We start from the raw sequence: 11879 nt of genomic DNA, 5'->3' as shown, positions 1-11879 counted from the left end.
CTCCTCATATTCATTGCTTCTCTGGGAATGCCATCACAGTACTGTTACTGATTCCCAGTCACCCACTTTCAGAACAGAGAGTCATGATTAATTCTCTTCCTTGCCCGTCTGCTTTTCCAATTAATTCCCTTCTAAGATCAATTTTACTCCCACACCCTTTAGTTCTCTCCTCCATCTCATCCTCCTTGCCACTGTCATGTTTAATATTCCTATAACTTTTCATCTAGAAAACACCAGCCTCAAACAGAGGGTGGATTGCCTGTGGGCCGTGAAACCTATCCTTAGAGCACTGTAAAACAAGACATGTCATAAAGATAAAGATAGTTCAGTCTTGATGAACCTTTTCAGGATTTTTCTATCAGAAAACCTAGAAACATATTGAAGGGTTTTTTTGCTACGCATGTTTCATTCTTAATAGTGAAGTATTGATTTTATTATGACCCACAGTCAAGGGCAGCAATCCCATAATATTTTTAAAGTTTAGGGCTTTTAAGATCTGATAATCTGACCCAGCTCCTGACTCATTTCCTTCATTCTAGCTGCTTCTTTCTCATGTACACTCCTTTCAGGATAGTGTGTACTTCTGTAATGAAATTGCACTGCTCAGAAATTAACAGTGATTTATAGTGATTTAAAATATCTAACATCCATAGAGATGTGGGTTAGGGAGAATTCCATAATGTTCTGGGGGTATGAGTATAAAGAATAGGCTTTCATAAGGAAACCTATATCAAGGATAAGCAAGAGAAGATTGTAGCCCACTGATGTCTCATCATCCTCAGAGAGATTCTTTGAGGGCAGGGTACTTCGGATACAGCATAGGTTTGTGTGACAGGTGTGGGTAACTGTCCATCTGCTGAGCTACCTCTTGGTAGAGCATGTGGGAGAAAACCTTTGATAGATGTTAAGAGTCAAAATTCAATATGAGTGTCTGTGCCAGATCTTCAGAGAGTCGTATGAAAATGCCAGCTGCTTGGAGAAGGGAGTGCACTCAGGCCCAAGGGAAGTTGAGCTCTGGTGTACCGGGATGGGGGAGTGCTTGGTCTCTGTCAGCCCATTGCCAGGTAATCTGAGCCTCAGTATTTATTCACTGGATAATCCTGCTTATCTCTCTCCACAACTTCTATACTACTACTAAGTTTTGACTCAAACCTACCTTTCTGATCCTGACAGCCCTCCCTTGCCTCCTATACTCTCTTTTCTCTCCTTTCCTCTCCTTTCCTTTCCTTTCCTTTTCCTTTTCCTTTTCCTTTTCCTTTTCCTTTTCCTTTTTATATTTCCTGTGCTGTTTTTCCTTGAAAGATTTACTCATATTGGGATATCTACCACCTTGCTTACATCAGCCCTTCACTTCCACACTTACACTTGCCTCCTACATCAACTTCATGGTTATTCTACATAACTTTCATGTTAAATACTGCCCCCCTTCATGGAGTCTTTCTTTCCATTCACCTAAAATCGTCTGGATTTTTTTTGATAGGGAAGTAAAATATTTAGAAAGCTAAGCACTCTGTTTAAAAATTAAAATAGTTTTTGAGTAACTGTGTATTTTTATTCTTTTCATCAAAACTAATTAATACAATAATGCCTTTGTTTAAAAATTCCATTTAATTAATGAAAAATGCAAAGGACACAAACTGACTTAGAGATGTCAGGATACTTTGTAGGAACTAATGTTTTGTGAACTGTATGAATAAGCCAAGCCAAGATATCAGTTTCAAGCTTCTGGTAAAAGTGTCTACAGACTTCTAAGCAACAATTTCTATAAAGTTTGTCAGTCAGGCAATGAAATGTGACCTTCTTTAAAGAAGTTTATAAAATCGCATTATTTACAAGTTTGGGAGTATATCATATGTTAAATAGAAATGAGTTTTGATGCAAAATATAAAACCCAAGCAGGACCTGAAAAGATTCTGAAGAAATAAGAACATACCCGGAACAGACATTTGTTAAACTTTGAGAAAGTATTAAGAGGAGTTAAGGTAAAAATTCATGTGGTATCCAATTGCACCTAAGCAGCGGGCACAGAGTGTATTTCAGAATGGTGTAAAATTGCTTCTTGCCTAGGAATATGCTTTAAATAAAGTAGAAGTAGAGGTTCCAAAATAACAATCTGTATCTTAGAGAGAACTAGTAAATAAATGTGTAGTGCAACAGCATGTACTATTTGTGATTTGTTTTCTTGAATCAGTACTACTAGAAAATGTTTCCTAAGTACTTCTAATGTATGAAGAAATATCCATAGCACAGAGACAGATGTGGCCTCCACCCAGTGATTCTGCTATCTAAGTAAGTCTGGTAACAAAGCAGACATAAAAACACTGAAGATGGATGACTTACATGGAGGTGATGCAGTTTGCCTATGGTTTTATTTTTCTGGTTTCTTCTTTGAGGCCTCTCCCATTGCTCTATGATTTTAAAGAGGTGCCATGTGTGCGTTTACAGAATTGCATTTTGGCCCTATTTTCTCCTGCATAAAGAGTCTAGTATGAGGCTAATGTTAAATCAGTATGTTGCAGATTATTGCATCCAAAGGCCCTAGTTCATAAGAAAAAGAAAATATTTTTTCCTACACATTTATGCTTATTCCAGCTTTATTTGTACATGGCCAAAGTAAATCATGCTTGCTAGAGATCTGTGATGCGATATTAGCAATTTAATAGAGATGCTGGTTTTGATGATGGTCATCAGAATATCTTTTTAAAATATTTTTAAAGAAGTTTTTATGGTCATTATCTTTAAAATTTCCATGTTGTAAATAAATAGTAGGGTTTTTCCTGCAAAAGAACAAGTTAATAGGAGAAAGAAAATGGCTGGGAAGTAGGTAGACTTTAGAAAATTCTGATCAAGCACTGTTTCCTGGAGGAAAAGTCTCTGAGGAATGCGTGTCTCCAATACTGGAGGACCTCAGGTATATTAACTGAGAATGGTTGATATGCGGGGGTCCTTAATGTACCACTGAATTGCATCTGCATCCATAAAATTTTGGAAGGGCAGTGGCTTCTTGCATGTGTCTTGTTACCAACAAGGATAGACTACAAAAATAAGAGAGAAGAATAAAATGGACAACTCAGGTCCAAAGGGGTGTTTAATGACTATCCATTTAATTATTTATTCATAAATCACATATCTGTTAACTAACTCTGTGCTCAGAGATGAACTGGTACTTTGAAAATTACCTGTCACACTGAGCAAATGATGATCACCTCTTACAATTAAGAATTACAAAATTCTCAATCCTTATTGTCTTTTAATTGTGCTTATGTTGTAAAAAGCTCTTTGTGAATCCCAAATACAGAGAAAACTGAGATTGGAAGTAAGTTGACATTTTTGATATTCTGTTAGATACTGAAGTTCTAGTGGATAGGAGTGATATCTATGCATTAACTAGAATAATACTTGCTTATATTAGACATTCAGTATTGCTAGATGGATGAATAAAGGCACTGTGATAATTGATAGAGTGAAATGCTGGTGTCACAGAAGCACAAATAATTCCTTCAGAATAAGGTATTTGCTAGTGTGTCAGTTAGTCTACCTGAGAAAAGCCATTGTAAGCATTTGTTGAGGAAACTGAGAATACTTGGTCTTGAGATTTAAAAAGTCTCCAGGATGACCAGTGTTTGTCCTTTGAAGGATGGAAAGAGAGATGTTGGGGAGAGATATGGTTGGAAAGGTGGGCTGGACCCAGATCTTGAAGAACCAAAGGTCATTCTAAAGAGTTTGGAATTTTAAATAGAGAGGTGACAAGATTAGCTTTGCATTTCATAAGAATCAGTCTGTTCATTACCACCGTGGATACCACTGTTACCAGAAAACTTATTTAAAGAAATAATGACCCAGTGTTCACTTTGGCAGCTCCTATACTAAAATTGGAATAATACAGAGATTAGCATGGCCCCTGCACAGGATGACATGCAAATTCATGAAGAAATAACAACCCAAACTTCCCAAATTGGAGAAAGTAAGTGGACATTCAGATTCATAAAGCAGAAAGGATCTCAAATAGGATAAATCTAAATAAGTCTACATGAAGACACACTATAAGGTAGTTGACAAAAGTCAAAGATAAAATGAATTTTGAAAATTGCAAAAGAAACTTTGTCACATGCAAGGGAGCCCTCATAAGACTATCTGCAGATTTCTTAGCAGAAAGCTTGAAGGCCAGAGGGGAGTTGGGGGATATGTCTAAAGTGCTGAAAGAAAAAAAACTACCAAACAAAAATACTATAATTAGCTGTGAATAGTTCAAAAATGAAGGAGAGATAAAGACTTTCCCAAACAGAAACTAAGGGAGTTCATCATCTATAATCTGCTTTATAAGAAATACTAAAGGGAGTTCTTCAAATGAAAGGATGAAAACAATGCAAAAGTACATGAACCCTGGTAATGATAAATGTATGAACAAATGCAGAATACTGGAATACTGTAATGGTGATATATAAACCACTATTAATTTTAATATAGAGATAAAAAACACATTAAGAATAACTATAACTATAAAATTTATTAACAAATTCACAATATAAAAAGATATAAACTGTGATACAAAAATACAGATTCAACGGGTACATGCACCGCAATGTTTATAGCAACATTATCAACAATAGCCAAACTATGGAAAGAGACCAAATGTCCACTGACCAATGAATGGATAAAGATGTGGTATATATATACAATGCAATATCATTCAGACGTCAAAAAGAATGTAATCTTGCCATTTGCAATGATTTGGACGGAGGTAGAGTGTATTTTGTCAAGTGAAATAAGTTAGAAAAGAACAAATACCATATGATTTCACGCATATGGAATTTAGGAAACAAAACCAGATGAACATAGGGAAAAAAAGGGGAAAAAAGAGAGGGAAGCAAACCATGAGACTCTTAATGATAGAGAACTAACTAAGGGTTGGGGGGTGGGTGGGGAACGGGCTAAATGGGTGATGGGTATTAAGGAGGGCACTTGTTATGATGAGCACTTGGTGTTATATGTAAGTGATAAATCACTAAATTCTGCTCCTGAAACCAATATTACACTATATGTTAACTAATTAGAATTTAAATAAAAATTTGGAAGAAAAAAAGATGTAAATTGTGACTTCAATAACAAAATAAGCATGGGCAGGAAAAGTAAAAAGAATAGAGTTTTTATATACTATTGAACTTAAGTTATTATTGGCTTAAAATAGGCTGTTATAAGATGTTTTATGTAAGCCTTATGATTACTACAAAAAAAACCATACAGAATATACACAAAAGAAAAGAAATAAAAATATATGACCACAGTAAATAAACAAAACTCAAAGGATAGCAAGAGAAGAAAAGATGAACAAAAGAACTACAAAACAGAAAACACTGCAATAGTTAAGTTTTCCCCTAAGAATAATTACTTTAAAAGTAAATGGATTAAATTTCCTGATCAAAAGACATAGCATGGCTGATGGGTGATAAAACAAGACCCAACTGCATGTTTTCTTTAGAGGGACTTTCTTTAGAATTAAAGACACACATAGTTAATGGGGTAGAAAAAGATAGTTAATGCAAATGATAATCAGAAGAGAGCAGGGGTGGTTTTACTTATATCAAACCACATACATTTAAAATACATTTTAAGTCAAAAACTGTCACAAAGCACCAAATAGGACATAATGTAATGATAAAAGGATATTCATCAGGAATATATAACAATTATAAATATATATGCACCCAACATCAGAACACCAAAATACATAAAGCAAAAATTAATAGAACTGAAGGGAGAAATTCATAGCAATACAATAGTATTAGAAGACTTCAATACCAAATTTTCAATAATTGTTAGAATATCCAGGCAGAAAATCAATAAAGAAATAGCTAACTTGAACAACAGTATAGATCAAATGAACCTAACAAACATATTCAGAACTTTCCCTCCAACAGCAGTAGAATACATATTTTTCTTGAGCATACATGAAACGTTGTCCAGGATAGATCCCATGTTAGGTCATAAAACAAGTCTTAACAAATTTAATAAGACTGAAATTATACCAAGTATCTTTTCCAACCATAATGATATGAAATAGGAATCAATAAGAGAACAGAAATTGGAAAATTCATGAACATGTGGAAGTGAAGCAACATACTCCTGAACAACCAACAGTCAAAGAAGATATCAAAGGAGAAATCAGAAAAATGACTTGAGGCAAATGAAAATTAAAACACAACATACCAAAACTTATGGGGTGCAACAAAAGCAGTTATAAGGGAATTTTATGGCAATACACACCCACATTAAAAAAGAAAGTTCTAGGGGTCCCTGGTTGGCTCAGTTGGTTAAGCATTTGACTCTTGGTTTTGGCTCAGGTCATGATATGATCGTGGGATCGAGCCCTGCTTTGGGCTCTGTGCTTAGTACAGGGTCTGCTTCAGATTCTTTTTCCCTCCCTCCCCACCCCTCCCCGCTCTCCTTCTCTCTCTAAAATAAATAAATAAAATCTTTTAAAAAAAAAAGATCTAAAAAACCCCTCAAGGAACTAGAGAAAGAACAAACTAAGTCCAAAGTTAGCAGAAGAAAGGAAATACTAAATACTAGAGCAAAAATAAATGAGATAGGGGCTATAAAAACAATAGAAAAGATCAATGAAACCAAGAGTTGGTTTTTGGAAAAGATAAACAAAATTGACAAATCTTTAGCTAGTCTAATCAAGAAAAAAAAAGGCAGATTTAAATTAATAAAATCAGAAATGAAAGAGGGGACATTACACCTAATGCCACAGAAATAAAAAGGATCCTAAGAGGCTACTGTGAACGGTTATTTACCAACAGACTGGATAACAGAGGAAATGGATAAATTGCTAGATACACACAACCTACCAAGACTGAGTCATGAAGAAAAACAAGGTCTGAACAGATCAGTAATGAATAAAGGGATTTAATCAGTAATAAAAACCTTCCAACACAGAAAAGTCCAGGACCAGATGGCTTCACTAGTGAATTCTACCAAACATTTGAAAAGAATTATTGCCAATTCTTTTCAAAGTCTTCCAAAAAACTGAAGAGGAGAGAACATTTCCAAACTAAATTTTATGAGGCCAGAATTACCCTGATAGCAAAGCCAGACAAAACCACCACAAGAAATAAGAAAATTACAGGCCAAACCCTTGATATTAACATAGATACAAAAATCCTCAACAAAATACTAGCAAAGTAATTCACTACATTAAGTCAGTACATTAAGAGGATCATATGTCATGATCAAGTAAGAGTTATTCTTAAGACACAAATGTGTTTCAACATACACACATCAATAAATGTGACACATTAACAGAATTAAGGATAAGAATCACAGGATTATCTCAATAGTTGCAAAAAATAATTTAACAAAATTCAACACTTTTTCATGAAAACCACTAGGCATAGAAGCAATGGACCTCAACATAATAAAGACCTTATGTGGAAAATCCACAGCTAACATCATACTCACTTGTGATAAATTGAAAGCATTTTCTCTGATGTCAGGAAAAAAGGAAGAAAACCCACTCTCACCACTCCTATTCAGCATAGTACTAGAAGTTCTAGCCAGAGCAATCAGGCAAGAAAAAGAAATCAATTAATTTAAATCAGAAAGGATAAAGTAAAATTATCTGTGTTGCAGATAAGATAATTCAATATGTAGAAAACTCTAAGAACTCCACAAAAAAAAACCCAAAAAACAAAACAAACAAACAAAAAAACCCTGTGAAAGCTAATAAATGAATTCAGTAAAGTTACCAGATACAGAATCAACATAAAAATAATTTGCATTTCTATGTAACGATAAAGAAATATCAGAAAGATAAATTAAGAAAGCAATCCCATTTATAATAGCATCAAAAAGAATAAAATACTTAGGAATTAATTTAATCAAGGAATAAAAGACTTATACACTGAAAACTGCAAAACATTGGTGTAACTAATTAAAGGAGACATAAACAAATGGGAAAACATCCCATATTTACTTATTAGAAGGCTTAATATTGTTAAAATGTTCACAGAACCCAGAGCAACCTACACATTTGATGTAATAGACATTGAAACCCTAGTGGCATTTCTTGCAAAAATAGAAAAAAAAAAATCCCCAAATTAAATGGAATAATAAAAAGTACCCCAAATAGTCAAAGCAATATTGAGAAGAACAACCTTAGAGGCCTCACATTTTCTGATTTCAAAACATACTACAAAGTTACAGTAATTAGAACAATACAGTATTGGCATAGATACAGACAGATTGACCAATAGAACAGAATAGAGAACCCAGAAATAAACCTATGAATATACAGTCAATTGATCTTTGACAAGTGTGCCTAGAATTCACAACGGGGAAAAGATATTCTTTTCAACAAATGGTGATGGGAAACTGGTTATTTACATGCAAAAGAATGTAATCAGAATATTATCTTACACCATATACAAAAATCTGCTCAAAAAGTATTGAAGGCTTAAACATAACACCTGAAACTGCAAAATTCATAGGAGAAAACATAAGGCAAAGTCTCTCGACTTAGGTCTTGGCAGTGATTTTTGGATATGACACCAAAAGCACAGGCAACAAAAGCAAAAATAGACAGGTAGGACTACATGAAACTAAAAAGCTTCTGCATAGCAAAGAAAACAACCAACCAAGAAAGAATGAAAAGTCAGCCTACAGAATGACAGAAAATATTTGCAAGTCATATATCTGTTAGAGGGTTAATTTACAAAATATATAAGGAACTCCTACAACTCAATTCCAAAAAGGAAATAACCCCATTAAAAATGGGCAATGGATTTGAACAGGCATTTCTCCAAAGAAAACATATAAATGGCCAACAGACATATGAAAAGATGCTCTATGTCATTAATTATTAAGGAAATGTAAAACTACAATGAGATATCACCTCATACCTGTTAGGATGGCTATTGCCATAAAAAAAACAAAAAACAAGTGTTGGTGAGCATGTGGAGAAGTTTGAACCCTTGTCCACATGGAAGATAAAATAGTATAGCATCTATGGAAAACAAGATGGGGTTTCTTTAAAAAAATTAAAAATAGAACTATCATATGATTCAGCAATCTTATTTCTGGGTACATACCCAAAATATTAAAATTAGGATCTTGAACAGATATCTGCACTCCCATGTTCATTGCAGCTAAGTTTATTATTCATAATAGCTAAGAAATTGAAACAAAGTCAATGTTGAAAGGTGAATAAATAAAGAAAATGTGGTATATACATTATTCAGCCTTAAAAAAGAAGGTAACTTCAAACAACATGCTAAATGAAATAAGCCAGTCACAGAAGATCAAATACTGTGAGATTCCATTCATATAAGACATCAAAAATAGCCAAACTCGTAGAAATAGATAATACAGTTCTAGTTGCTAGGGGCTGAGGGGAGGGGGGAAATGAAGGGTCGTTGTTCAATGGGTAAAAGTTTCAGTTATGCTCAATAAGTAAGTTCCAGAAATCTGCTGTGCAACACAGTGCCTATAATTAACAATATGGTATTGTGCACTTTCAAATTTGTTAAGTAGAACTCATATTAAGTGCTCTTCCAACAACAGCAACACAACAAGCAAAAACAGAGGGGCACAAGGGAAGTTTCAGAGGTGTTGGATATGTCAGTTACCTTAATTGTGGGGAAGTGTCATGGATGTTTGCATATGTTCAAACATCAAATTGTACACATTAAATATATGACGTTTTAAACATTAATAGTACCTTAATAAAACTGTAAAAAAAAAAAGAGTAGTGGCTCAGATTTGACTCAGGAGCCATAGTTGTGGACCTCTTCTATAAAGCGTCAAATACCTTCACCAGTTTCTTGACATAGTAGTTTTTATATATTTATGGTCAAATTCCCACATCTAGAACAGGATTTGTCACATAAGGTGCTTAATAAATGCTTGTGGAATAATCTAAGAAACAAAAACAACTGAGGTCTAAAAAAAGAAATCTAGTAATGGTTGGTTGATAAGAATACCTGCATTCATGCATGGATGTGAGACTTGTTTTTCTAAGATTGCAAGGTTTTATTTGCAATAGATCTCAGTTCTAAAAATCACTTTTTATAATATAAGTACAAGTCAAAAGACAATAAAGATGGAGAGTTTTTATGATTCTTAATTGTAGAATGTCATCATCATTGTGGGTAAGTTGTTAGTTTGATAGATGCTTTAAAAAGTTTGTATAAATTGTCTCAGCCTACCAGAGAGCCAAGCATGGATTGTCTACCTCCTGGTGTTAAGCAGGTTTTCCTATCAAGTTTTGCCAGTTTGAGGATGTCCCGTAAAGTATTTCTCTCAACCAGTCTTTTTCTTACAAATAAACAGTGATGAGAAAGTTTGACCCCAAAAATGGTTTCCTATTGTTTCATTTTTTTCTGCTTACCCAAAACAAAAATTAAACTATTTTAAAACCTGAGACCTAAATATACATTTAAATTAAAATGTAGGAAATTAAATTAATGAATTACATTATTTTACTAACTGGCTGTTTCAGGAAATACACGCACACGTATACACTCATAAACCGGCCAAAACATAGTACTTCTACCCCCTTAGTTCTCCTACCTAAAGGCAGGGGAAAAAAGAACCTTCTGTCACAGCAATCACATTTAAGAAAAAGAGACATTTTGAGGCAAAATTTTTCACTTGCTTGAAAGATTTAAGTATATTTCTTTACTAATATGATTGAATTAGAATTTGTATTTATAACCATCTGAGATTTTGCCTTCTTAGTTCTAGGTCACATGTACCAGAAAAAAATGAGCCTTAGATATCATATTGTTTACTGTGGGATAGTTTAATGGTATTACTGTGTAATATGTGGTGCTACACACTGTTTCAGTAAATGCGTTATTAAAACCCTATCAAATAAAGGTCATATCTTGGAACCCTGGCTTTACCAGCTGGCCCATAAATGTGGTTTAGAAATGGACTAATTAAATTACACCATTCAAATAATAATACTGATTAAATAGATATTTATACAGTACTTGTCCAAGAGAGTCTGCCATGGTCAGTTTCCAGGGAAAAGAAAGATCTAATCAAGTATGTATATTTTTCAAAGTATACACGTTAATTTGAAAGCCGAGTAAGTTGCAGAAGTGTTTCAGGATCAATGACCAAAAAGAGAGGACAAAAGCGTGGTCTTTGGCAAAGTAGAGTTGGGAATCATTAATCATTTTAAAGTAAATGTTTCTCTACCTGAATCTCTGCCAAAGGCCTTGACAGAATACAGACTCCCAGAAGATCCAAACCTGCTGATGACAACAATGTTTGTTATACAGTATGCGATACTACAAAAGATCCTTTCAGTGCTTGAGATCCTGAAGAGATGCCTGTATCTAGGATTTCTGATAAAGCTTACAACTGCTATGAGTGATATTCGGTTTTAATATATGAGGCTTCATGCCATTACATGCACCAGTTCCATCCTTCATGCTGCATTGGAAGGCTCAGTTAAGCCAACTGGGGCCAATTCTAGAATTCTTCTTGCCAATGATGACATGGCTTCCTTTCCAGAGCCTCTGGTGTATTCTCATGTAGTCTGACTTAGAGAGAAGCCAAAAATTATTGGAGGCTCAGATACTTTTTGAACCACACCTTGGTTTTTTAATCAGCAGAACTTGATAGAAGTGAATGCTGTGAACTACTTCATGCTCCTATTGCCTCATTCATAATGTGGTTGTCACATAAAATTATCCGCCCACACTTTACTAGGAAGAATCTTTGCCTGCTCCTTCATCCATCAGGAAAAAGCCACTCCAAGTATAAATTTCTTGGCTGCTTTACAGGTCACTACCTATTTTGATCAAGAAAGTGGATGACAAAGCCTTTCAAGTAATGAAGGTTTCCATAAAAAGCCATTTTAACTTGAA

General features: G+C 34.3%; 1 non-coding gene across 1 annotated transcript; it reads left to right on the top strand.

Moving 5' to 3' along the window:
• The first annotated feature begins 3842 nt into the window (after positions 1 to 3842).
• LOC121101796 lies at positions 3843 to 3945 on the top strand. The gene has a single exon (XR_005833829.1). It is a non-coding gene; the product is annotated as a U6 spliceosomal RNA (small nuclear RNA).
• Positions 3946 to 11879: the final 7934 nt, after the last annotated feature.

This window comes from Ursus maritimus, unplaced genomic scaffold (genome assembly GCF_017311325.1).
Source record: "Ursus maritimus isolate PB19 unplaced genomic scaffold, ASM1731132v1 scaffold_9, whole genome shotgun sequence".
Lineage (NCBI taxonomy): Eukaryota > Metazoa > Chordata > Mammalia > Carnivora > Ursidae > Ursus > Ursus maritimus.
Note: the sequence above shows the minus strand (reverse complement) of the source record. Positions and strands in the feature narration are given on the sequence as shown.